The sequence below is a fragment of the Canis aureus genome, chromosome 10, assembly GCF_053574225.1.
Source record: "Canis aureus isolate CA01 chromosome 10, VMU_Caureus_v.1.0, whole genome shotgun sequence".
NCBI lineage: Eukaryota > Metazoa > Chordata > Mammalia > Carnivora > Canidae > Canis > Canis aureus.
Window position 1 is genome coordinate 21,129,132 of NC_135620.1, and position 27,729 is coordinate 21,156,860.

General features: G+C 37.2%; 1 protein-coding gene and 1 pseudogene across 7 annotated transcripts in view; one reads left to right on the forward strand and one right to left on the reverse strand.

The window, feature by feature from the left end:
• Positions 1–21,978, reverse strand: part of LOC144322817 (plakophilin-4-like) — a 45,258-nt pseudogene extending 23,280 nt beyond the window's left edge.
• The window catches only part of CDC42SE2 (CDC42 small effector 2), a 112,651-nt gene that overhangs the window by 22,760 nt on the left and 62,162 nt on the right, over positions 1–27,729 (forward strand). For 3 of the 7 annotated variants that reach the window (XM_077911570.1, XM_077911569.1, XM_077911571.1), the window contains exon 2: positions 14,432–14,603. The exons of 1 other annotated variant lie outside the window; for it this stretch is intronic. The gene's annotated coding sequence lies outside the window, so the exon portion shown is untranslated. Of the gene's footprint in view, positions 1–14,431; positions 14,604–20,013; positions 20,161–27,729 lie in introns of all 7 variants that reach the window. 3 more of the 7 variants (XM_077911573.1, XM_077911574.1, XM_077911572.1) reach the window with 2 other exon arrangements.

Below are 27,729 nucleotides of genomic sequence, written 5' to 3' on the forward strand. Positions count from 1 at the left end.
GACAAAGCCTATTTTATAATAAAGTGTTGAATGTTTCATGTAATTTATTGAATGCTGAAAATGAAAAACAACGTTATCTGTCATTTACCCTCAAGATAGCATGGCTGACTGGGAGCTGTGGCTCACTGCTGCTGCCCAACATCACAAAGTATTGTATCCCATATCGGTAGCCCAAGATAATACCACAATTCAGAATTGGTGAAGTACAGTTTTTACTGAATATATATAGTTTTTTCACCATAGTACAGTTGAAAAATCTTTAAGTCAGGGACTGTCTGTATTGAATACTAAGCTGTTTTAAGATGAGGATCTTGATATTGAATATGTGTGTGTGTGTATACACACACCGTTAATTGGAAATTTTAATGGTTGAACATAGACTTATTTTTATGGTATATAGATTTGTTAAATTTTGATAATATAAAACTTAGTGAGAACTTAATTTTCTTTTGTTTCTAATTTTAAGATTTATATATTTGACAGAGCACCAGCAGAGGGAGAGGGAGAAGCAGACTTTCCACTGAGTAGGGAGTCCAACATGGGGCTCAGTCCAGAACCCTGGTATCATGACCTGAGCCAGAGGCAGGCACTTAACCAACTGAGCCACCCAGGAGACCCTGTTCTTTTTTTTTCCTTTTCTTTCTTTCTTTCTTTCTTTCTTTCTTTCTTTCTTTCTTTTCTTTCTTTTCTTTCTTTTCTTTCTTTTCTTTCTTTTCTTTCTTTTCTTTCTTTTCTTTCTTTTCTTTCTTTCTTTCATCAAGTATATCCCCCCCTTCCCTTCCACTGAACAATTCATCATTGGCCACTTTTAGGCCCCTTGTGCCAGGGCTTGATTGAAATATATACTGAATGTTCTGGAAGAGAATGACACCGTTTACCACATCTTAAGTCCTTAGGAAGGCAGTTGGGACAAATTAAATATGTATTGACATTCTCAAAATAAGTTGAGATTTCTGCACCCTCTGCATTTACCAGAAATAATACCACATTGAGTCACTTTTCTGGTGATTGAAAATGTACAGCTGGTAGAAGAAATTTCATGTCAATGATACTGTTGATTGCAGGCGGGCCACTACATAAAAGATACAGAGACTCATCCTTTAAGTAATATTTAGAAAGATCAGGAAGTATTATCTTTGGGAAGATAGGCTGAACTAAATGGAGAGTCTCCTGGGTTCATGGAGTATATCAAATTAAAATGTAATGGGCAGCCCTGGAGGCACAGCAGTTTAGCGCCGCCTGCAGCCCAGGGTGTGATCCTGGAGACGGGGGATCCAGTCACACATCAGGCTCCCTGCATGGAGCCTACTTCTCCCTCTGCCTATGTCTCTGCCTCTCTCTCTCTCTCTCACTCAATAAATAACTAAAATCTTTAAAAAAAAATTAAAATGTAACAACCTCATTTGAGGTAATATAGAAAATTAATACAGGACAAAGAGGACAAATAACTGATTATTTTGGGAACTATGACTTACTTTGCTTTAAAGGGAAGATTTATTGTCTTTGCGTTATCGTGTGTGTTTTTCTTTTGTGGGATTGAATAAAAATATTGAGTTATTCAGTAAATGCTTACTGAGCACTAGCTATGTGCCAGGTACTTACATAGTAGGAGTTCTTTGCAAACTAAAGAGACGAAAATTGTTGTCTTCACAGAGCTTACTTTCTAGTTGGTGAAGACAATCAGTGAATGAGTGAAATTTATAGAATGCCAGATAACTTTAAGTGCTATGAGGAAAAATAAAGCATGGGAGCAAGGTGGGGACTGTTAAGGTAGGAAATAGGAGATTGCAGTTATAAAAAGGATGGCAAAGGAAGAGCTCAGTGAGAAGACAAAAAGACAGCTCTTAGAGCATCATTTATGATAAAGATAAATGTTGGCAGCAACCTAGATATCCATCTACAGAGGATTAGTTAAATATATTGTAATACATCTGTATAGTACTGTATAGCAAATAAAATCTCAGATATAGGAAGTAATAAAAATTAGGTATGGAATGATAAATGTAATATGCTATCGTTATATCTACCACAAAAATGATATGTCTATTTTATATATGTAATTTTATAAATGCATGTAATATCATTGGAAAGATACATAAGGAAATGTTAATAGTACTTATCTTGGCATGGAGAACAGAGTGATTGGTAGAGTGAGGATGTAATAGTTCACATTCCACCCAAGTGTCCATCAATACATGAATGGAGAAAAAAGATATGGTGGATATACCCCCATGGAATATTACTCAGCCTTAAAAAGAATGAAGTCTTGCCATTGCAGCAACATGAATGGAGCTAGAGTATTATGCTAAGTGAAATAAGTCAGAGAATGACATATACTGTATGATATCACTTCTGTGGAATTTATGAAAAACAAATGAGCAAAGAAAAGAGACAAACCAAAAAACAGACTCTTAACTCTAGAGAACAAACTGATGGTTACCAGAGGGGAACTGGGTAGGGGGGGATGGGTGAAATAGGTGAAGGGGATTAAGAGTACACTTATCACTTACCCTGCTGAGCACTCAGTTATGTCTAGAATTGTTGAATCACTATATTGTACACATAAAACTAATATAACACTGTATGTTAACAATACTGAATTTAAAATAAAATACTGAAAAAAACCACAAACCAAAAAACTGAGTTCATTAAAAAAAATTCACATCCCATTTACTTTGTATTTATACTACTTAGTAAAAATGACTAATAAGATGTAAGAACATAAGGACTGTTTGCCCAATTAGAGAGTGATGGAAAACACACACATATTTATAATAGTGGCTTAGATAGCAGTATAGTCTGGATAGTGAATAAAATGGGTAGTTAATAGAAACATGGGGACTCAGTTCTGTTGAGCTGAAGACCTTGTTGACAGTCACAGTTGCAAAGCAAGGCCAAGGACTGTTTTCATTAGATCTTAGATTGTAGTGATCATGATGGTAACATTTAGATTCATGTGATATTTTTTTTTTTTTACTCTTCTAATCAAATGAAAGCTGTATTCATTTTCTAGTGCTGCCACAATGAGGTACCATCAATTGAAATTTGCTATCTAACCATTCTGGAGGCTAGCAATCCAAAATTAAGGTGTCATTAAACCCCTGTTCCCTCAGAAACCTGTAGGGGAATCCTTCCTTGACTCTTCCTAGCTTCTGATGGTTTGCCAGCAATCTTTGGCATTCCTAGGCTTGCAATTGCATAGCTCCATAATCTCTGTCTTCCTCATCACATAGTATTCTCCCTCTTTGTATATTCCCATGGCTGCCTTCTTATAAAGACATCAATTACAGTGGATTAGGGACCCACCCTACTACTACAGTATGACTTCATTTTAACTAATTACATAGGTGACGGTCCTCTTTCCACGTAAGGTCGTATTCAGAGGTACTGGATGTTGTTAGGACTTCAACTGTCTTGGGGGAGATTGTAGGGGGGAATTGGACACAATTCAACTCAAAATAGAGGCTTGTTTCTTTCCTGTTACAGCCTTCCATATATACAAAAATGTTTTGTAGAGTTGTATGGAAAGATAAATAATATTTCTCAAGCTTATTTTTAAAGACTCTTAATAGAAAAGGTTTTCCTATAAGGAGAAGAGATCCCATCTCTGAAGCAAATCAAACTTAAGAGTTAAGTCTATTTATTAAAAGTTATGTTTTAATGAAAATAGGATATTTTTTAGTGTTGTAAAATAAAAGTATAGGGATTGTAAATAGTAGTGAGATATGACATTGAATGACTAATTTAGACCTTGTGCTTGTTAATAAAGTTATACCATGAAGATAAATACTTCCTATTTTCTTGTGCTTTTGTTCTCACTCATATAAAAATGGCTTCTTTCCAGATTGGTTTGACCTAAAGATAAAATTAAATATGGCAGCAGAGAGTACAGAGTATTTAGTCCCCTTATTCTTTTTTTTTTTTTTTTTTTTAAATTTATTTATTCATGATAGTCACACACAGAGAGAGAGAGAGAGAGATAGGCAGAGACACAGGCAGAGGGAGAAGCAGGCTCCATGCACAGGGAGCCCGATGTGGGATTCGATCCCGGGTCTCCAGGATCGCGCCCTGGGCCAAAGGCAGGCGCCAAACCGCTGCGCCACCCAGGGATCCCATAGTCCCCTTATTCTTTCTTTTGTACCAATGACCATTCCATTATAATTCTATGGAACATTAGGAAAACTTTCAAAATTCTTTCTTGCCTTTCTCTCTTCATGTATAAATCAGAAGCCAAATATTTGTTAGTCTACAAAGTCTTTGTTTATTTTAAAATATTTTATTTATTTGTTTATGAGAGACCCAGAGAGAGGCAGAGACATAGGCAGAGGGAGAAGCAGGCTCCATGCAGAGAGCCCGATGTGGGACTCGATCCCAGGACTCCAGGATCACACCCTGGGCTGAAGGCAGATGCTCAACCACTGAGCCACCCAGGCATCCCTATTTATTTTTTTATATTAAGATTTTATTTATTCATGAGAGATACAGAGAGAGAGGCAGAGATATAGACAGAAGGAGAAGTGGGCTCCTGTGGAACTCCATCCCAGGACCTTGGGATCACAACCTGAGCCAAACGTAGAGCTCAACCATTGAGCCACCTAGATGCCCCTACAAAGTCTTTTTAAAAGTTACTCCCGGGATGCCTAGGTGGCTTAGTGGTTGAACAGTCTTATTTGTAGTCTTACTGAAAATGCATTTTTTTCCTTTGAAATGTTCATTAATAGAGGAAAAATGTGTATTCAGCTTTTTTAATGAGTAATTCTGATTTCTTTGTGAAACAGGCAGTTAAATCTTACATCTTAGGTTATTATGTTCTTAATAGGGTAGGGTAATGTGGTTTAATTCAGCTGCCACTAGTCATTTCAAATATTTTATAAATTTGGGTGTCATAGAATGTTAGAATTGGTTTGGTTTGTCAGTAATTATTTAGCCTGACATTCTCTCTCAAATGCAGGAATCTTTGTTTCAATTTTTAAAATTCTAGTTAGTTAATGTATAGCGAGTGTAATATTGGTTTCAAGAATAGAATTTAGTAATGTCATCACTTACATGTCACACCAAGTGCTCTCACCGCAAATGCCCTTCTTAATACCTATCACCTATCAAATGTAGGGATCTTTTTAGTGTTTCTAATTGCTAAAACCTTAGGGAGTATGAATTCACCATTTTCTTTTTCTTTTTTATTTTTTATTTTTTATTTATTTATGATAGGCACACAGTGAGAGAGAGAGAGAGGCAGAAACACAGGCAGAGGGAGAAGCAGGCTCCATGCACCAGGAGCCCGACGTGGGATTCGATCCCGGGTCTCCAGGATCGCGCCCTGGGCCAAAGGCAGGCGCCAAACTGCTGCGCCACCCAGGGATCCCGAATTCACCATTTTCTAGCCAACCCAGTATCTTTTGGAGGGCAGTTATACTTTATATGGTTCTTCCTTTTTTTAAACCAGAAATTGCCTTTCTGAAACTTCTGCATAGTGGCTTTGGTTCCATCCTCTTTGATAACCCACAATAATGCTTCCTCTTTCTCATGCCTAAACATATTTGAAGGCTGTTCTGTCTAAAGTATTTTTTGCTGGGCTAAAATCTCTAGTTTCCTTAACTCTTAGATGAAATATTTTTCAGATTCCTCATCATTCAACTCTTCTTTGGATATATTCTTTTTCTAATGTTTAAAAAATTTTTATATAGTTGACATACAACATTAATACTAGTCTGAGGTATACAGCAAAGCGATTGACTTTCTGTACATTATGGTGTACTCCCCACAAGGCTAGCTACTGTCACCATACAATACTATTACAATATCATTGCCTGTATTCTCGATGCTATGGTTTTATTTCTGTGACTCATCCCATGACTATATCCCTGTATCACCCACTACCCTTCACCCACTTTGCCCATTGCCGTCCCTGTTACCTTGCCTCCCCTCTGACAACAACCATCAGTTCTCTGCATCTATAGGTCTAATTCTGCGTTTTGTTTATTCATTTGTTTTTTTATATTACACATTAGTGAAATCACATGGTATTTGTCTTTCCACTCTGACTTATTTTACTTAGCATACTACTTTCTGAGTCCATCCATGTTGTTACAAATGGCACAATCTCATTCTTTTTTAAGGGTGTATAAATATCTTCTTTCAATAGTTTGCCTTTTTGTTTTGTTGATAGTTTCCTTAAGTATGCAAAAGCTTTTTATTTTGATGTAGTCCCAGTAGTATATTTTTGTTTTAGTTTCCATTGCCTGAGGAGACATATCTAGAAAAATGTTACTATGGCCAATGTCAGAGAAACTACTGCTTGTGTTCTCTTCTAGGATTTTTATGGATTCATGTCTCATATTAGGTTTTTAATCCATTTTGACGTTACTTTTGTGTATGGTGTAAGAAAGTGGTCCAATTTCATTTTTTAGCACATAGCTGTCAGATTTTCCCAGCACCATTTATTGAAGGCGGCCATCTTTTTCCCTTTGTATATTCTTGCCTCCTTTGTCATAACATAGATTAATTGACCATATAGGTGTAGGCTTATTTCTGGGCTCTGTATTCTGTACCATTGATCTTTGTGTCAGTGTTTATGTCAATACTATACTATTTTGATTACTATAGCATTGTAGTATATCTTAAAATCTGGGATTGTGATACCACCAGATTTGTTTTTCTGGATATGTTCTGGTTTATTACAATGTCTTTTAAGATATGATACCAAAACAAGATGCCATATTCCTGAACTTGTGAATTCGATATTCTATGCATAAGTTTCTTTTCATGATGTGGAGGTACAAGCAGGATCGATAACTTCTTTAATATAAGTGCCCTAAAGAGAAGGTACCTGATACACTGCAAGAGCACCTAATGTAGATTTGGGGATTGGGGAAAGCTTCCTAAAGGCAGTGATGGCCATATAAAATCCTGAAGATAGGCCAGGTAGAGGTGAACAGCAAATATACTCTATAGTCACAAATTAGAGAACCTGGTGTTTCGTGGAACAGGACAAAATTGAAAATGGTTGGATGGCATTGAGTGGAAGGGCCAGTAAATGATTTTGACAGGAAAACTGGGGACCATATCATAAAGGCCCTTAGAAATTATATTAGCTGGACTTTTCCTGAGGATAATAGTCATTACTGGCAGTTTCAAGTAAAAAAAAAAAAAAAGTAATAAACAACACTCACTAAACATTCATTTTAGAAGGATCATTCTGTCCCAAATAGCAATGAATTTGGGGGCCTAAAATGTGCCAGGAGATCAGTTAACAGCTATAGTGGTATTTTTAAGGTGTAATGGTGCCCAGACCTTAACCAGTGGCTCTTGGGTTGGGAAGAAACAGATTGAAAAAAATAGTTAAGAGAATTCTATTGTTGTTTGGCTATAGGGGGAAAATATGGAAAGGTAGGAGTCAAGGATTTGATTTGAGAAACTGGGTAGATGAGAATTTAATGAATATCATTTGAGTGGGCTTGGAGTAGAGGAGTGCTAGGGAAGAACTGATGTTCACTTAAGCTGGAGATAGCACATGCAGATGGGATACACTGTATGCAGTTTGTTATGTGAGGTTGAACTAAAAGACACCTAGGCTGGAGAACTATGGGAAAGTAGGTTTCTCTGTCGTTAGTATGTATATAGTAATTGAACTCAGGAGAGTGATCTGAAGTAATTTAGAGGAGCATTTGTACAGTGTAAGAGGAAGGTACAGGCCAAAACCCTTGAAGAACTATGACCTTAGACTGTATTTGAGCTAAATGCCTTTGGTGTTTTTGATGGCATTATTTGGGAGCCAGCAAAAAAGAAAGATATCAAGGCTGCTCCAATTTATTTATTTAGTAGAAACCCATCAAAATTGTTTGATTTTGAGGAGTGAAAATGGTTCTTAAAATATCTCCCCTAGTCAGCTCCCTATCTGAAATTCATGTTCTTAGAGCTTCTCTACTTTGGGATAAAGCATTGTTTCTCAAGGAGTTACATGCTGAAATGTAGATATCCCTAAAGACAACTAAAATATAAATTGATGGTGGTGATATTTTTAGGTCAGTTAGTGTTTTTCTGGAATTCAGACAGAAAGGATGGCTAGGAATTAGGAAAAGATCAGGTTTGGGAAACATGACATTGTTGAGTATATTGTTGAGTATTTGTTGAGAAACCTGGATTTGAGCATTGAAGTTACTAAGCACATGAATAAAGAGATCAGTAGACTGAGAGCCAGAGACTGTGTGTGTGTGTGTGTGTGTGTGTGTGTGTAAAATGGGGATGGTAAATTGGAGAGCAAAGAGGTAATGTGATTAAAAAGAGATAAGAGAACATTTGAGAAGATAACTAAATAGATGGAAAATTCTGAAAATATTTCAGTTATAAATTAGGGTAACCATATAATTTATTATCTAAACTAGGACATACTGAGAAATTTTGTATCTAAACTGGGACATACTGAGATATAAAGGGGAATGACTTCAGAGTAATTACATTGTGAAAACTTGCAATAAAATGGGGCTGTGGTTAGCAAATAAGGACAAATGGTCAGTGTAGTTATAATGTGCTTATTTCGGTATAGTGCAATAAAATATCAGTTTTTAGCTGCCATGTGCCAAGCATTGTACTAACTAAGCGCTTTATACATCTTAATTACATTCTTAAAATAATCTTCTGAGGTAAGTGGCTGTTGTTTTTATTTATAGTTGATGAAACCAAATCTCAAGGAAGTTTGCCTACAGTTCTCGATGGCAGTCAGACTTGGAAACAATGAAATAATATAAACAAAATCCAAGTAAACTTTTAAACACTACATTGTACTGCAGTGGCTGTGTGTGTGCATTCGTATTTAAAAATGCTCTTTGACTTGCTCAGAAAATTACTCTCGTCGTGTTACATCATGTATTAAATCCCATTCCCCTTCTGATAGCCATTTATCTGAAGGCTTACTTTGTGCCAGACTACGTTCTAGGTACTTTACATATATGAACTTAATTTAAACCTCACAGTGGTCTTCTGAATTATTTCCTTTTTATAGCTCAGGAGAGTGAAGCATGGTGAATTAACTTGGCTAAACTCAATACATTTAGTAAGTGGCAGAGCCAGAATTCATATCCGGGCATTTTGACTCCAGAACCTGTTTTCTTAACTGCTATCCTCTACTGCCTCCTCTAGTCCATATTCTTTGATTGGACCTGTTTTCATTTATCTTGGGAGTGGATTTGTTTTGGTGCCTGGTAAGTATATGTATACCAATATAAGAAAGTTTCCACAGTGTCACTAAAGTGGTTGTACAACTTCACCTTCTCATGGATAGTCCGTCTTTATTATCTCATCCCTCCTTTTCTATTTTTTATTAAGGCTTATGCAGCCTTTTCCACTAGTTCTGAAACTCCAGTAGATAGAAATACATTCTTTCTCCTTGTTTAAAAGTTTTGCGTCATTCATAGCTACTCGCATATATACTGTCACTTTTATTCATTTCTGTAACCCTACCATGTCCTATACTTTTAGGGTCCAGGAATGCTAACAGCACTAGCAAACAGTAGTAAGAGGCAAAATGTCTTGAGCCTTTAATGGTATCACTACTGGCTATGAGATTGTTGCCCAGATAACTTTTCACTTAAACTGTGTAAGTAAATGGTTATATGCTTTTCTTTACAGTGTACTTGAGGAAATAAATCGTAGTGATTTATTGTAGTGCTAATAGGTATTATAGTTTACTGATTAGTTAAGAGCTTTGGGGCAAATTTTTTTTTACCTGAGTGTGTAAAATTAAGAAACTGAGCTAGATTTCTCATAGATTTTTATTGTCTTGCCAGGTCTGTTATTTCTTTGGGAGGAAAAAAGAGGAATTAACATTTGACATTAAATGAGCAAGAAGATGGAACACATAGTTAGTACATATTTTTCTTTCAGTATCAGAGTAATTTAATAGGGTCAAGGCCTTATTATTTAAGTCATTCTTCATTGGGGGAAAAGTGGAAACTAAAAATAAATGCTACTGTAAGAGGGCTTTAGCTTCTTGTAGTTTAACTAGCTTAAATTTAAGACTTTTGAATTGCAGTGGATTTGGGCACTTAAAAATATTGTTATTTTTAAATTCATAAGAGGTTCTGAGGGTGGCAAGGAATCATAAAGTTGATTCTGTATTTTTGAATCACTACCGGTAATATCCTGAGTGCTGATGGTAGGATGTCCCAAGGTAAAACATTTTCCTTGAGGCAGCAGTGACTCAGAAGGATGTTTTAATATGTGGAAAATGGAGCCTCCAGTCATTCATTCTAATCGTGCCATTTGTGCTGATGCAGAACTAGCATAATTTTTCTCTGTGACTGCCCTAAAAGTAGTCTAAGGTAGCACTATTAACTCATTTCTCTAAAGGTGAAGCCCTTTTTTCATAGCAGTGTGATGGAACTGAGACTGATTAACTTGCAGAATAGATATCCCTGGATAGAGATGGGTTTACATACCTTTGGTATTGTCTAAAATAAAATTTAATGATTAAATTCAGCTAAAGAAATAATGTAATTTGCTCTGTTTTCAGTATAAATAACAGATGCCATTTAATGAGGTATAAAAAGCACCAAGCCGTGCCAGCAGTTAACAATTAAAATGGATCTGATTTCATGATTTCTTCATTAATTCTAAGCAGAATGTGAAATACATTTTAGTAGTGAATGCTACTAAAATGACTACATTAAATGTTTTTGGTTTACATTGAAAAAATGTATTTTTTATCTAATTCCGACCAAATACAATGAAAGCTTGAAACTCTTGGGCTGCACTTGAATAAGTAATATTGAGATCCACTAAATTTTCTTTTTGCCCATGCCACATTATGTGGGGTTAGCTAGAGTGCTATTTTTGGCATTTGCTTTCTTTGTGTTCAGTAATTATGATTTTGATCTTTAGCATTGAGGTAATATACTTCTCAGTGGAATTATTTTCCAAAAAGAAAGATGGTGGCCATGATTTTTATAGTTAATGGATTGAAAGGGTTTTGCTTTTGGTATTAATCAGTTTTGCTATCAGTTATTAATATGCAGTGAATTTGTTTTAAACTTAAAATTAACTGCACATATTTAAGTGTTCAGTTTAATAAATTTTGAAGTTTTTGTACTTGTGAAATTATCACTACACTCAAAATCATGAAAATATCTGTCACCTCCGGAAGTTTTTTTTCCAGTCATGAATAGGCCTTCTTGTCCACTGTCCTGTATTCCTAGGCAATCAGTGGAATTACTTTTTTTTTTTTTTAAGATTTTATTTATTCGTTAGAGAGAGAGAGAGAGAGAGAGAGAGGCAGAGACACAGGCAGAGGGAGAAGCAGCCTCCATGCAGGGAGCCCGATGTGGGACTCGATCCTGGGTCTCCAGGATCAGGCCCCGGGCTGAAGGCGGTGCCAAACCGCTAAGCCACCGGGGCTGCCCTGGAATTACTTTCTATCCCCAGAGATTCTAGAATTTTATGTATATGGATTCTATAGGATATACTCTTGGTGTGGCTTCTTGGCTTAATTGTTATGAGATACATCCATGTTAAACAGCATATACTAGTTCATTATTTTTTGTCAGAATTAGTAATGTACTGAATGGCTCTACCAAACTTAGTGTATGTATCCATTTCTTGATGGATAGTTAGATTGTTTCCATTTATGGGTATCAAAAATAAAGATGCTAAAAACAGTTTTTTGTGGACATAGACTTTCATTTCTATTAAGTAAAGTAAGTACTAGGTGTGGAATAGCTGGGTTGTATGGTATGTGTTTAATTTTTTAAGAAACTGCCAAACTATATTCTAAAGAGGTTTTACCATTTCACATTCTCATCAATAGCATATGATAGCACTTGCTGCATATCCTTGCCAGCACTTGTATTTTCATAATGAATGATGATGTTAAGGTATATTTTCATGTACTTATCTGCTATGTATACATCTTTGAAGAGGAGTATGTTAAGATCATTTGTCCCTTTTTAATATTGGGTTTTCTTAATGGGTTTTTAGCATTCTTTCTTGTATTCTTTCTGGAAGCAAGACCATTTTCAGATACTGTGATTTGCATCATTTTTTTTCCCCCAACATGTGGCTTCTCTTTCATTTTGTTAAGTGTCTTGCAGAAAGCAGAAATTAGTAATTTTGATGAAATCCTATTTGTCACTTCTGTCTTTTATATATCATGCTTTTGTGTTTTATCTAAGAAATTTTTTCCTAAGTTAAGACCACAAAAAATTTCCACTATGTTTTCTTCTTGGAATTTTGTAGTTTTAGGTTTTACCTTTAAGTCTATGATTGATTTAAGTTAATTTTTATATTTGGCACAAGGTATGGACATAGTCTTTCCAGCTCTATTTGTTGAGAACGCTGTCCCTTTCTCCACTGAACTGCCTTTGTAGAAAATCAATTGACTGTATATATATGTAAGTTTATTTCTGGACTGTCAGTTTTGTTTTATGATCTATTTGTGTCTCTTCAGTACCACAATGTCTTGATATTTGCAGTTTTAACAAATTTTGAAGTCAGGTAGTATAAGGCTTCTAATATTAATGATCTTTGAAGTTGTTTTGTCCATTCTAGCTCATTTGCATTTCCATGTGAATTTTAGAATTAGCTTTATAACTTCTATAAAAACTGCTGGGAATTTGATTAGAAATGCATGGAATTATTTTGCTCAGATTAGAGAGCATTGACATGTTAGCATCCCTGAATCTTTGAACGTAGTGTGTCTCTATTTGTCATCTTTACACATCATTTGACAATTTGTAATTCATATTTTCCATTGATACTGAATATTTTCAAAAGTGACTTTCTGACTATTCTTTGAACAATTTTATAGAAACAGTTGATTTTTAACTTCTAGCCATCTGTGTTTTTAGTTTTGTTTGCAGATGAAGCATAGTGTCCTAGTTCATTATTAGTTTAGATGGAAAAATGTATAGGCTTACAAAATGTAATTGGTCAATATCTTGCAAGGAGTGATAGGTATTATCCCTAGTGTTTTGTTTTAAAATTTTTTTTTTAACATTTATTTGAGAGAGAGTATGGGTGTAGGGGCAGAGGGAAAGAATCTCAAGCAGACACCCTGCTTAGTGCAGCCCAGTGTGTCACTGGATCTCATGACTCTGAGATCATGAGCTGAGCCAAAATCAAAAGTCAGATCCACCCAGGCATCCCATTTTTAAAAAAGTAATCTCTACACCCACCGTGGGGCTTGAACCTAAAACCCCGAGATCAAGAGTCACATGCTCTACCTACTGACCCAGCCAGGCACCCCCCCATCCTCAGTTTTTTAAATGAAATATTAATATTACTCATAATATGGAGACTTGAAACTTGAAACTACCATTACTTAATGAGCTTAATTTATAGGCGATTTCAGGAAAGTAATTGATTCTGAAGGAGGGGTTATTATTTGTTTTTGTGGGATTCTGAGATTTCATTCAAATTACATATTTTAGAGAATCAGGTACTGGTTTTGGGAGAATGAAGGAATGTATGTGATAAGGTCTTTGAGGTTTGAGGCTTAGGCACATGAATCACATTGCAGTTTATCAAGATGCAGAAAACTGAGGAAGTAATGGATTTAGGATTATCAGTTTAACTTGGACGTGGTAGATTTTAGGCCTGTTGTTTGTTGACTTTGCTAAGTGCTTATACTTTTATTTGGAGGCTTGTAAATGAAGAAATATATCCTATGTTAAAAATAGGTCTGAGGTCACACAGCTAGTTACATGCAGAATTAGAACCCAAACCTAGGGCCTGCTAACTCCAAAGCCAGTGTAGTTATTAGCCCTGTACTATATTGTCAAGCAGAAAAACGTGCTTGGCTGTGACAGTAATACAGTTCCCTGTGAGCTATTATAAATATATAGCAGAATTTACAAAGTCAGTTGCCAACTGGACCAAGACAGATAACTGAGTCGTGTTATAAGAGAGTGACGACATCTTTAGGCAACTGCAAAGCCTTTGACCCATCTGAAGGATTAGCTGCTAATCAGCTCCAACAGGTTGTTACCATGTAGGAATGTGGGCTCCATATTGCTAGATCTTCTGATTTTTTTTTTTTTTTTTTTTCCCCAAGAGAGGTCAGAAATCTTGATTTTCACATCAGGTGGTCTTCTGATTTATAAATGTATGCAGCTGTCCGTGAACATGCTGTGTAGGTCATCCTCACTTGGGTCCACCACACATAAATGTATGTTGGATTCTACCCAGTGGGCAACTTTTGTTAAGAGTTGTACCTGGTATATTGTGGACACAACAATATGTTTACCTAATGTAAAAGGATGGTAACTGTAAGAAGCACACCACAGCCTTTGAAATGCAAGTTGCTTAGTTTGAACACGATGCTTATTGAATCTGGTGGGTATTTAAGTTCAGTCTTCTTATGGATCTGTTAATTATAGATGTCGAACAGAGGGAATTGCTCTCTGTAGCCTTTTGCCTTCTAATTACATGCTTTCATTTGCAGATAGGGCCAGTTGCGAGTTTGTGGGTGTTTGACTGAAACCTGGAACCCAAATGAGAAGAAACCTTCAAGGAACAACTTCTATTGACAGTGAGTCTGCAGTCATCTGTATGCATAATATGGAATGTTCTCAACCCAGAGATAGCTAACTGGGTGACTCCGTTGACAAGGAGTGGTGAGTCTGACTGTCCCCACTGATAATAACTAAATCCTTTCTGTAAAAAGAGTAGTCCTCCTCTTACATTCTTAGCATTTGCTCACTGTTGAATAGTAAATTAATTTTTATATTATGGAGAATGACAATGGTGCAGCTTAGGAAAGTTCCTTGTCCCTAACAGTGGAGTTAGTGCGTGATTGCAGTTTGACTTTTTTATTCATTTAGGAACATCCCTTCCTTTGCATTGTATTTCTCTCTCTTTCTTTTTTTTTTTTTTTTGCCTAATTATGCCATCCTCCAAGGCCTGTTGTCTTAAAATATTCAGCTGACACTAAAATGATGGTCATGATAATTAACAGCATCGTCTCTGATCTTGATTAATGGTAGATGTCCTTGCCTTTGGAATCATCTTAGGAATAGATCCAGTTTTGGCCACTGACTAATAGAAGGGAAGTCTATAAGAGGTTGCTGGGAAAGGCTTTCTTGGTTTTCAGAAAGAAGGAAAGCGATGATCCCTTTTCTCTGTAGAGGTGGTTTTATCTGGATGTGACATCTGGAACTGCTTAGCCATTTTGCTACTAGCCTGAGAGTGATGTCCTTAAGTAAAGGAAGGCAGAGGCAAGAGAATTGTAGAGAAGTGGAACTGGAGCTCCATGTAATATGCCTAGAATCACCCTAACTGGATTCCTTGTTATGTGAGATAATAAATTTCCATAATGTTAAGCAGTTTTGCCCTTAGATTTTCTGTTACTTACTGTAGAAATCCACTCATTTGATTTCTCCTCTTTCTGATGACTGTCTTTAGTGTCTCATGCATTTATTTCTCCTTGAATATGTTCTGTGCTATCCAGTAACGTTCCTTTGTGTTGCTTTTGAGGCACATTGTAAACTTTGTGAATCTAAGGGCTATGTTTATATCCCTGCTGTGTCTAACACCAGTACTAGCTTCTTAATAAAGCCATCAGTGTATATTTACTGAATTGAATTATTTGAACAGTTGAGTACTTGAAAAACCAATCTACAGAATTGAATAATTACAGAGATTTTCTTTTTCTTTTCTTTTTTTTAAGATGTATTTATTTAAGAGAGAGTGTGTGTGTTAGAGCTGGGGGAGGGCCAGAGAGGGAGACAAGAGATTCTTAGGTGGACTCCCACTCATGACCTGAGCCAAAACTAAGAGTCAGATGCTTGACTGACTGAGCCACCTAGGCGTCCCTACAGAGATTTTCTTTTAATTCATATCCTGGTTTTTAATCACACTACTTCCCTGCAGGATTATAAATGAAGTTTGGCTTTTAAGATGATGAGTATGTAACACATTTTCAAGTGGTTAGTTCTCAAAAAGTGTTGCTTGTATTTTGCATTTTGTTTTTCTTCAGCTTTACTGTCAATATCCGATCTTTTCCTACATATTTCCTACTCGCTTTCAGTATAATAAATTTCACTGTCTTCTCTGTTATAAAAACAGAAGAGTTTATTTCTATTTTCTGTGCTAATTATAGGAATAAGGAACTTAGGTTTCACATAAGAAACCTAGTAATTCAGGAACAATTAGCATTTGGCTTTGAAATGCAATGGACAAAAAGGCTCCCTAAAGTGAGATCTCTGTTCTTAGGACCTAGTTCTGTGTGGGTGTGGGTGGGGGTAGGTTTCATGGTGAATCTAGTACCTTGTAAGAGGAGTTTTGAGTTACAGGATGGATTATTTAGTTGCCTTTATTTTAAGGCTCTAAGAAACAATAACACTTTTTTCTCTTAACTCAAGATACTCATGTACTCTTCACTCTTATTGGATGTAAACCTCTTTTGCTTTGAGAAAATATATAGTGTTTGTTTCTGTTGTGGTAAGAAGGAAAATCATAAAACCTGTGGGCAGTCTTGTAATACATTTTGAATCCTTGAAAATGTGATTTTTATTCAGTGAAGAGTTTACTTTTATTTTCCTTGATGGGCTGCTTATAAAATTTGAGGGAATAACTTTTTTTTTGAGGGAATAACTTTTTTTTTAATTTTTTAAATTTTTTTTTATTTATTTATGATAGTCACACACAGAGTGAGAGAGAGAGAGGCAGAGATACAGGCAGAGGGAGAAGCAGGCTCCATGCACCGGGAGCCCAATGTGGGATTCGATCCTGGGTCTCCAGGATCGCGCCCTGGGCCAAAGGCAGGCGCCAAACCGCTGCGCCACCCAGGGATTCCAACTTTTTTTTTTTTTTTTTTTTTTGGATCCCAACTTTTTAAGAAGGTAGTGAAAGTTGTATGATATGCTTGACCTATCCATTTTAATTCATTAATAACATTCAGTAATATTAGAACTTGAAATTACTAAGGTCAACTATAATGTACTGTACTTCATAAATAATATGAGGAGTTTGTCAGAATGGAACATGTGCCTTAACCCAAGGCAATCACAGCAGGCATGTGATCTAAGCTAGATGAATCAGAATGATCTTAGGATATTTGCTAGGAATGCTGGGGTAGAGGCACTTAATATATTGTGTGTGTGTGTGTGTGTATTTTTTTTTTTGGGGGGGTTGCTGAATTTCAACAGAAATCAAAATGTACAGTCAGTAAACTCCTGGCAGCTATCTTCTGACCATAAAAGGAAACCAGTTGAATAAGAAGTAAACACTGAAGGAGTAGAACAGAGAAAACCCAGGCCCTGGCCACTAGATCAGGACTTCCCTGTAGATAGTATACCTATAGACTTTTTAGTTTATATGAGCCAGTAAGTTCTGGTTTAATCCAGTTGTCTTTGGGTTTTATGTTTCATGTATATGAAAACATCTTAACTGATACATCTTTTATCATCACCCATTCTAGACTATATAATGATAACTCAAGGGACTTAATGAAACTTTAATTGCAAATTAGTCAAGTAAGTCTCTGATGATGCAGTCCATATCATGTGTAAGGTGGCAGATAAGGCTATTCATTGATTGATTACAAGGATTCAAGCATTAAATAGAAGAGTTAAGATGGTAAATAAATACATGGTCTATACCATTGCTAAGGATTTTATTGTTAATGGAGTAAATTGACATTATATGAATAATCCTACTATATACTAGTAGGATTATTAACTGAGATAGAAAATCTCTTATTAACAAGGTTAGAATTGTTGAAGAAAAGGAGTATCCATCATATCTTGTAATTAGCTTCTTGGTGGAAACTCCTGCTGAATCCATGTTTTCTTTGAAGTTGGTAAAACAATTGTGGGGAACTCATGATTGGAATTTTTAAAAACATATGAATTATTACTCATTTATTTTCATAATAAAGCATTAGAAAATGTACAGTCCTCAATCCCTTATTTAAATTTTTTTTATTTTCCTTATTCAGAATCTTGAGGTTTCAGAACCTCAGGAGGTACTGGAGGTTTCAGAATTCTTTGGATTTTAGAAAGGTTAATAAAGTGCACACACTGTATCTTTTTTTTACTTAAGGACAAGCTGGTTTTGGTATTAATAATACAAATAATAATACCTTACATGAGTTGAACTGCTAAATGATATATTCTGTATACTTAACTATTTAACAATTTTGTTTTTTAGTAATAGCAATAAAACATGAAGGACATTCATTTTATTTCTTTTTCTGTTCAGACTAACCAGAACATATCTTAATTCACATTTTAAGAATCCCCTTTACTTTGACTTCCCCATCTCATTTCACTCATTTCTTAAACCTTTTTATTGCATTACCTACACCTTTACCAAGCTACAGAATCTACAAGTAATTACATCTGACACCTAAATAGAGTTTAGAAATTTAAGGTCTTCTCTCTCAAAGGTTTCCTCTTCACTGATAACTCTTCAAAAAAGAAAAAAAAAATGCTCTTCACTCATACCTTTCATTTTACTTTCACATTTCATTAGCAAATCAAGCCAGTCTTCTCATTCTAAACAAGATTAGAGAGAGTTCTTCTACTGAGCATCTTGATGCTGCAACCCACAAGTCTGGGAACCCTGGATACTGTTCTGCTCTATAAGAAGGTGGTTTTGTGGAATAAAAGCTTGTATAATTTGTGATTATTGATTTCAGTCCATACTGTGTTGAATAATTAGTAATAGCTGAGAAGTGAACTTGGTCATCAAAATAAGGATCTTTATAGCTACGAGGAGACAGCAAATGCATCTGTGTATATCAGGGTTCTTTCAATCATTTTGACTACAGTACAGCTGTTGGTGCTGTAGCCATCTGTTGTGTTCTCTTGATGGTGAGGAATAGGAACTGATGTAAATGAGTGAAGCTTTGCTGGAGCCAGAGTAAAGCCTTTATGTTTGGTTTTCTTTTGCTATTGTATGGTATCTATTGCATAGGTGACTGGGTCCTGTCGTATTCAGAGTGAGGGTTTCTGATTCCTAACAGTGCTGGTGAGGAGGAGATGCTGCTGACAAATGATGGCAGACATCTGTTGGTCAGTGGTAGACAAGGAAGGATGCAAATTGAATTGGTCTCTCTCTAATGTGTAATAAAGGTATAATAAAATGGTTTTGATTGCACTCCTCCTTTTTAGAAATGCTCTGGAGGGGGATCCCTGGGTGGCGCAATGGTTTGGTGCCTGCCTTTGGCCCAGGGCGCGATCCTGGAGACCTGGGATCGAATCCCACATCGGGCTCTCAGTGCGTGGAGCCTGCTTCTCCCTCTGCCTGTGTCTCTGCCTCTCTCTCTCTGTGTGACTATCATAAATAAAAATAAAAAAAAAATAAAAAAAAAAAAGAAATGCTCTGGAGGAATTTTCTGATAGAACAATAGATATAATTTTACTCCTGATGGATGCCACAGCATCTCACTCCCTTTGGAAGACTTTGGCAGTCTTGGGATATGACCAACTCCATCCTGTTGATCCTCTTGTATCCTTTTCTCCCCCCCTCCCCTGCCTCCCTCCTCCAACAGATGGGCTCCAAGTCCTTGCTGGGAGACTCTTTTCCTGGTAAATAGTCCAGTTAATTCAGCCCCAGCAGCTGGGCCTTAGAGGTCTCCAGTTGGAGCTATTGGACAGGTTCTGTGGGGTGTAAACACAGTTTACCACAGTCTTGCTTTTGTGATCACATGTATGCACACACATATGGATCACATATAAAAGTGAGTTTACCAGCTCCACACAGGGTCATGTTTGTTTCTTCACTTCTTCCCCTGGGGAGCTGGCAACATGTCTTACTAGGCAGGACAGGTGAAGTCTGTAATTTAATTTTGGGATCATCATGAAAAGAGTTATTCCATTCAGAATAACTGGAAAATTTACGGTGCTTGTTAAGTTTGAGAGAGCATCTTGATTGATTGCTGTCTTTGTAACATCACATGGAGATAAATCCCTAAGAACTCCTATAACAAATTCCCTTCTGCTTCTGTAGATTTTCTTATCAGTTGCAATAAGGCAGGTATCCTACCAACGTTCTTTATTGCTATTGTATTTTCATCTGTAGACTTGCCAAAAACAAGGTTTCGGAGAGCACCACAACATTCCTCCAATCTTCAAAACTGTTGTCCAAAAAGTTGACTGGAAACTTGATTCTTCCTAACCTATGCACTTCTGGAAGTACTTTGTTGTTGCCAAAGCACAGGTGCTGCAGGTAGGCCACTGCATCTGCCTCAATGATGGGAAGGGTGCTGCAGCATGTGAATGACTTCAGGCAATTTGGGATCATACCAGGCAAACTCCCTGGGGTCTTTCCAAATACTTTCTTTTGAGGGAGATCTTGTGGTGCCAGCATCAGCAGGTGTTGCATGCTGAAGCCTGTTATAATTGCATTTCTGCACTTGGTGCTGTATTGGCCTGTAGGGCTCTGTGTAGGTAGCTGTTGTGTTCAGAGCATAATTATTTCTTTGGTATGTAAGGGTGCTTTGTTAACTGGACTTCTTTGCACATTTCCAACACCTACTGTACCCGTTTGATACAGTGCTATGATCCTTGGAGTTCCACAGTTTTGTGGTTTGATCTGTGATTACCACAGACCGTAATAGGTCTTCCCCTCCTATATAGGAGTGATGAGTAAATTGGGAGACAGCTAAATTAGGTCTTTCTCAAGCTGGTTGGGCTGACTAGTGTAGAAATGATAAGCCTCTCAGACTGTCTGGCTGATGTGGAACCACACTCTCATAAATGGCTGCTCTCCGAGTTGTTCTGTGTCATGAACAGTCCTTTACAGTGAAGGTCATAGATGTTGTGGTGCGGTGGTCATCCCTGAGTGTTTGGGGGACAATGACCCCACTTGCCCTTGGGATGGGAAGCTACTTGAGTCTTTTCCCCCCATCAGGATCAGTGGGGACCCTACTTTGGTGGTGGTTTGGTACTGAGAGGTTGGTCCGTTAGGATTGGAAGTGGACTGATATACAACTACTGGGGAGGTGACTATGCAGAGTATGGAGAGCCTCCCCACTGAACAGGTAATGGGGTAAAGGAATATCCACTGGGGTTCGGTGGTCGGGAGTCACTCAGTGACAGCTGAAACTACTCTCCAGAAAAGTTCTCTGTAACCCCTTTGGAGGAGACATGCCTCCTGATAACAAAAGAATGACTGTTCTCTAGATGGAGCTGAACTATAATATAACTCTTCTCATGGCCTTATTGGCTACTGATGGCTGAACTAGTGTTTGTCCTTTAGCTCTTGAGTTTCTTACCGAATGGTGATTGGCTGATCCTCTGAATGAATGCTGTGGTCAAATTCTGGCTGTTGTGGAAACTCCTTGCTTTTTGGTATCCTCTCTCAGAATAAGAATTCTTTTGTGTTGAACTTCTTGAGTTACCATTATCTTTCAAGGAGAGATGTCTCTGCTGGTGAATAGAACGGGTTCCTTGTGCTACTCTGGCTTGATGAGATTTTTGTTGGAATGGACAGTGTCAGAAACTCCAGGTTCCTTTATACCAGTATTTGGCACATCTGTTGATCTCCAAGGAAATGACTTCTCAGTTGACTTTCTCCTTCAGGAAAGCTAGAATAGTGGTGGCTGTGGTGTTGGGTTTCTTGCCTGGGCCAGTGGAGACAGCTTCCTTTCTGTGGTTGTCCTTCCTCCACCAGTGAGCCCTGCTCAGGAATGGGTCTTCCTCCTTCGAGGTTAGGTAGCAGCTACCGTCACTCCAGGAGTCAGGTATGTTTGCACTGAGGGGGTTGCCGATGTGACATTGGAAAAAAAGTAAAAAGTGGATGCAGGGCTGCCTGACTCTTCCTCCTCCAATTACCTCCTCCTCTGAAGCAGCCCTCCCACCACCCACAGCAGTGGTGGCTAACTTACCCCTCTAAGGTGTGTCACCTCTGTGGACAGTGTTGACAAGAAGTTATTTTTATACTTGAGAAAACTTAGAGATGTTAGGTGATTTTATGGAGGCTTATGCAGCTAGGAAGTAATAGATTTGAGATTATATTCCTTACCTGTTTGGCTCTGAGGTCCATTTGCTTAATCTCTGTTGCACTGCCTCTTTATGGTGCTCTACAGCCTAAATTCATTTTTTTGTTGCTGTTGTTAACATTAGTAAGATGATTATTCTTTGTTAAGTTTAATCAGCCACCCTGACGAATTCACTTAGTATTTCTAATAGTCTTGCAACTGGTTCACTTGGCTTTTCTGGGAATATAAACATATTCCCATAATTTTGTATTTGGAAGTATCTAATTTTGTAACTAAACATAATTTTCAATTTTGCTTATCCTTTTCAAATTTTATATCATATTGGTTCACTTACTAGTTGCATTGGCTAGAACTTCTAGAACATTGTGATTACAGTGAACATCTTGTCTTGTTAATTACTTTAATGTATCTGATGTTTCACTAGATTAATTTACGATTATTTGGAAAGTTGATAAATTTTACCCCTGAGTTGAAGTCAGATGTTATTAGTATTCTTTATAAATAAAATATAAAAGGGATTGAGATACTTTTGTTTTCTTAAGTGTTTTTAAAAATTCTATTTGGACAAATTTATAGGCCAGATTTTAAATTCTTATTTGTTGCAGTGTCAGAATTGCTACAAACTAAAATTATTGTTACTTCTACATACTTATATTGCAATAAAATCCAAGATTTTATTTATTTGAGAGGAACAAAAGCATGGATAGGAGGAGGGGCAGACAAGAGGGAGAAGGAGACTCCCCACTAAGTGGGAAGCTTGATGTGGGATTGGATCCCAGGACCCTGAGATCATCATCTGAGCCAAAGTCCAACCCTTAACCAACTGAGCCACCCAGGCACCCCATACTGCACTTCATTTTTAATCTCTGATAGTCCATTTGACTTTTACCTCTTTAGTATGTTCAATTTTATACATTTAAAAATATGTTTATTATACATTATAACTTGCTGAGTTATATTTATTTTAGATATGTATTTAAAATTTTTTGTGTGAGGCTAATATGTAGTAGGAGCTCAGTGAATATATGTTAATTTTTAGAATTAATCTGATTACTGAAGCATCTTGATAAATCTGCTTTGGCTAATGATAGGAAAATACTCCATCAATTTTAGAGATGGAAAAAACTCAGAAAATACATATTTAGTTTTTGGTTTCATGGTCATGTGGCTGATTTCTGATCTGCCATTTTCCCTGACTTGATAGCATCTTGCTGTGGTTACAAATCTTTTAGAAGCTCTCTGGTGGATTTAGGTGTGTCTCTGTCTGTCTGTCTCTCTCTCAGGTATTTCTCTCTCCCCTTCCCTTCCCTTCCCTTCCCTTCCCTTCCCTTCCCTTCCCTTCCCTTCCCTTCCCTTCCCTTCCCTTCCCTTCCCTCCCCTCCCCTCCCCTCCCCTCCCCTCCCCTCCCCTCCCCTCCCCTCCCCTCCCCTCCCCTCCCCTCCCCTCCCCTCCCCTCCCCTCCCCTCCCCTCCCCTCCCCTCCCCTCCCCTCCCCTCCCCTCCCCTCTTTTCTCTCCTCTCTTTCTCTCTCTCTCTTTCTCTCTCTCTCTCTCACACACACACACACGAGGAATAATTCATTCACCAAATGTGAGATAGTGAGGAATTGTGCATAAAAAAAATTATTAAAGAGTTAGAATGGAATTGCACCTGAATGGTTCAGAGTTTCTCCTGTTAAACTTGTAAATATCTACAAAGAAGTAGTTTTGGAGATTTTTAGGGAAAGGCCTAATTGGCATAGCTCTTTAGTTTTGTCGATACGATCCAAAATATCAGTCTCTATCTATAGCTAGAAGATATTTTTGAAAGTCTGATAATAGTGTTATAGTTTATGGCAATGAAACTGATATTAAGTTTCTAGTTACTTTGGTTAATGGTCCAGGATTTAAGTGTCTGGAAATAATTGCCATTTGAGGGGCTATGCTTTACTTAAGTAAATAGAATTCATGGCTCAGCTTTGGGCCCGCTCAGCAGCTAACAATAGTATAATAATCCTTACCACAGCAGCTGGAATTTATTGTAGCTGTTGCTGTATGTTCTCACTGTAAAGGCCATGATTTCCGTGAGGAAATCATAAAAGCAGCCCTTTTGTGGTTTTGATTACAGAGTGTTTTCTGGGCAGCAAGAGAAAATTGCTGTGCTTGTTTTGTGCTATGTGGATATAAGACATGCTTTTATAAAAGAAGCCATTACTTCTTTGAAAAGTAGTCACATGCAAGATAACCTATTTTCATTTCTTATTACCATCTAACAGTATTTGTGAATGGTTTTAATGTACATGGTTCAGTGAAAAAATGCTTTAGGGAATGATACTAAATGAAGGAAATGTGTTGCTCTTATGATAGATATAGAAATTTTCCACTCGAGACCATCTTTTTCTGTAGTTTGCTTTAAAAATGGTTGACTGTAGGGATCCCTGGGTGGCGCAGCGGTTTAGTGCCTGCCTTTGGCCCAGGGCGCGATCCTGGAGACCCAGGATCCAATCCCACATCGGGCTCCCGGTGCATGGAGCCTGCTTCTCCCTCTGCCTATGTCTCTGCCTCTCTCTCTCTCTCTCTGTGTGTGTGTGACTATCATAAATAAATAAAAATTTTTTTTAAAAAAATGGTTGACTGTAAAACTTACCACAAGTTGACTGCTATGTATATTGTCATTGGGTATTTTAATTTATTTTAATTACAGTGTAGTTAACATACTGAGTTATTTTTGTTTCAGATGTACAGTATAGTGATTCAACACTTCCATACATCATTCATTGCTTTTCAAAATAAGCATTCTCTTAATCCTCTTTACCTATTTCAGTCACCCTCATACCCTTCTGGTAACCCCATTTGTTTTCTATAGTTCATAATTTGTTTTTTGGTTTGTTTTTCTTTCTTTCTTTCTTTTTTTTTTTTTTTTTGCTTGTTTGTTTTATTTCTTAAATTATATATTTGAGTGAGATCATAAGGTATTTGTCTTTCTCTGGCTTATTTGGCTTAGTATTTTTTTTTTTTTATTTGGCTTAGTATTAAACTCTCTAGCTCCATCCATGTCATTAAAAATGGCAAGATTTTACTTTTATGGCTGAGTGATATTCCTGTGTGTGTGTGTGTGTGTGTGTATACTACCCCTCTTTATCCATTCATCTATTGATGGACACTTGGACTGCTTCCATAGTTTGGCTATTGTAAATAATCCTGTAATAAAATAGGGGTGTGTATTTAGTAGTGTTGTATTCTTTGATTAAATAACCAGTAGTGTGATTACTGGATAATAGGCTACTCTGATTTTTAATTTTCTGAGGAATCTCCATGCTGTCTTTCACAGTAACTGTACCAGTTTGCAGTTCCACTAACAGGGCATGAAGGTTCCTTTTTTTTCTCCACATCCTGGTCTACACTTGTTTTTGTTTTGGATATTAGTTATTCTGACAGGTATGAAGTTAAGATCTCATTAGGTTTTGATTTGCATTTCGCTATAATGGTGAATGATGAACATTTTTTCATGTGTCTGTTGGCCGTCTCTGTCTGTGGAAGTGTCTGTTCATGTCTCTTGCCCATTTTTAAATTGAATTATTTTGTTTGGTGTTGAGTTGTGTAGGTTCTTCATATATTTTGAATACTGACCTATATTGGATATGTCATTTGCAGATATTTTCTCCCTTTAGTAGGTTGTATTTTAGTTTTGTGGGTTGTTTCCTCTGCTGTGCAGGTGCTTTTTATTGATGTAGTCCCAGTAGTGTATTTTTGTTTTTACTTCCTTTTCCTAAGGACATATCTAAAAAGATGCTATTAGCGTTGATGTCTGGTAAATTACTGCCTGTGCTCTCCTGTAGGATTTTTATGGTTTCAGGTCTCACATTCAGGTTCTTTTTTTTTTTTTTTTTTTTTTAAGATTTTATTTATTTATTCATGAGAGACCCAGAAAGAGAGAGGCAGAGACACAGGCAGAGGGAGAAGGAGGCTCCATGCAAGGAGCCCGACGTGGGACTTGATCCTGGGACTCCAGGATCACGCCCTGGGCCGAAGGCAGGCGCTAAACCGCTGAGCCACCTGGGGATCCCCCCACATTCAGGTTCTTAATCCATTTTGAGTTTATTTTTGTGTATGGGGTAAGAAAGTGGTACAGTTTTGTTCTTTTGCATGTAACTGTTTAGTTTTCCCAACACTATTTGCTGAAGAGACTTTCTCCCATTGCATATTCTTGCTTTCTACTCTGTTCTATTGATCTATGTGTCTTTTTTTTTTTTTTTTTTTTTTGTATCAGCAGCATACCGTTTTGATTACTACAGCTTTGTAATATAACTTGAAGTCTGGAATTGTATGTCTAATTTTGTTTTTCATGTTTGCTTTGGCTATGGTGGTTTCTTATAAATTATAGAATTTTTTGTTCTAGTTCTGTGAAAAATGCTTTTGCTATTTTAAATATATTTTTCTTTTTTTTTTTTTTAATTTATTTATGATAGGCACACAGTGAGAGAGAGGCAGAGACACAGGCAGAGGGAGAAGCAGGCTCCATGCACCGGGAGCCCGATGTGGGATTCGATCCCAGGTCTCCAGGATCGCGCCCTGGGCCAAAGGCAGGCGCCAAACCGCTGCGCCACCCAGGGATCCCTGCTTTTGCTATTTTGATAGGGATTGCATTAAGTGTGTAGATTGCTTTAGATAGTATAGATGTTTTAACAATATTCGTTCTTCCAGCCCAGGAACATGGAAAGGCTTCTCATTTCTTTGTTTTCATTTTCTTTCTCTAAGGTGTTACAGTTTTCAGAGTACAGGTCTTTTCACTTCTTTGGTTAAGTTTATTCCTACTTATTTTATTATTTTTGGTACAGTTGTAGTTGGGATTGTTTTCTTAATTTCTCATCTTGCTACTTCATTGCTTGTGAATAGAAATGCTATGGATTTCTCTACATTGGTTTTGTATTCTGTGACTTTACTGAATTCATTTATCAGTTCTAGGTGTGTTATTGTTTTGTTTTTGGTGGAGTCTTTAGGGTTTTTCTTTTTTAAAAAATTTATTTATTCACTTTAGCAAGGAGAGAGGGAACACATGCATGAGTGAGTGGGGAAGGAGGAAAGGAAGAGGTAGAGGGAGAGAGAGAACCTTAGGCAGACTCCCAGCTGACTGTGCAGTCTGACAAGGGGCTCAGTCTCACAACTCTGAGATCATTACCTGAGCCAAAATCAAGAGTTGGAGGCTTAACTGACCAAGCTACCCAGGCATCCCTTTAGGGTTTTCTATATACAGTATCATATCATCTGCAAATGGTGAAAGTTTTACTTCTTTACCAATTTGGATGTCTTTTATTTCTTTCTTTTGTCTGATTGCTGTGGTATTATTATTATTATTATTATTATTATTATTATTATTATTATTATTATCTTTTTAAGCTTTATTTAGAGAAGGCGCATATGAGCCAAGACAGGGAAAGAGGGAGAGAATCTTCACGCTGGCTCCTTGCTGAGCACAGATGCCCATGTGGGACTCAATCCCATGACCCATGAGGTTATGATCTGAGCCAAAACCCAAGGTCCAGGATGCCTGGGTGGCTCAGTCAGTTAAGTGTCTGCCTTCGGCTCAGGTGATGATCTTGGGGTCCTGGGATGGAGTCTTGCAAAGGGCTTCCTGCTCACAGCAGAGGGTCTCCTCCCTCTCCCTCTGCCTGCCACTCCCCCTGCTCATGCATGCTCTCTCTGTCTCTGTGAAATAAATAAATTGATCTTAGGACCCTGAGATCATGACCTGAGTCAGATGCTTAATCCACTGAGCCACCCAGACACCTCAAAACTTAAATAATTTTTAAATGTCCAA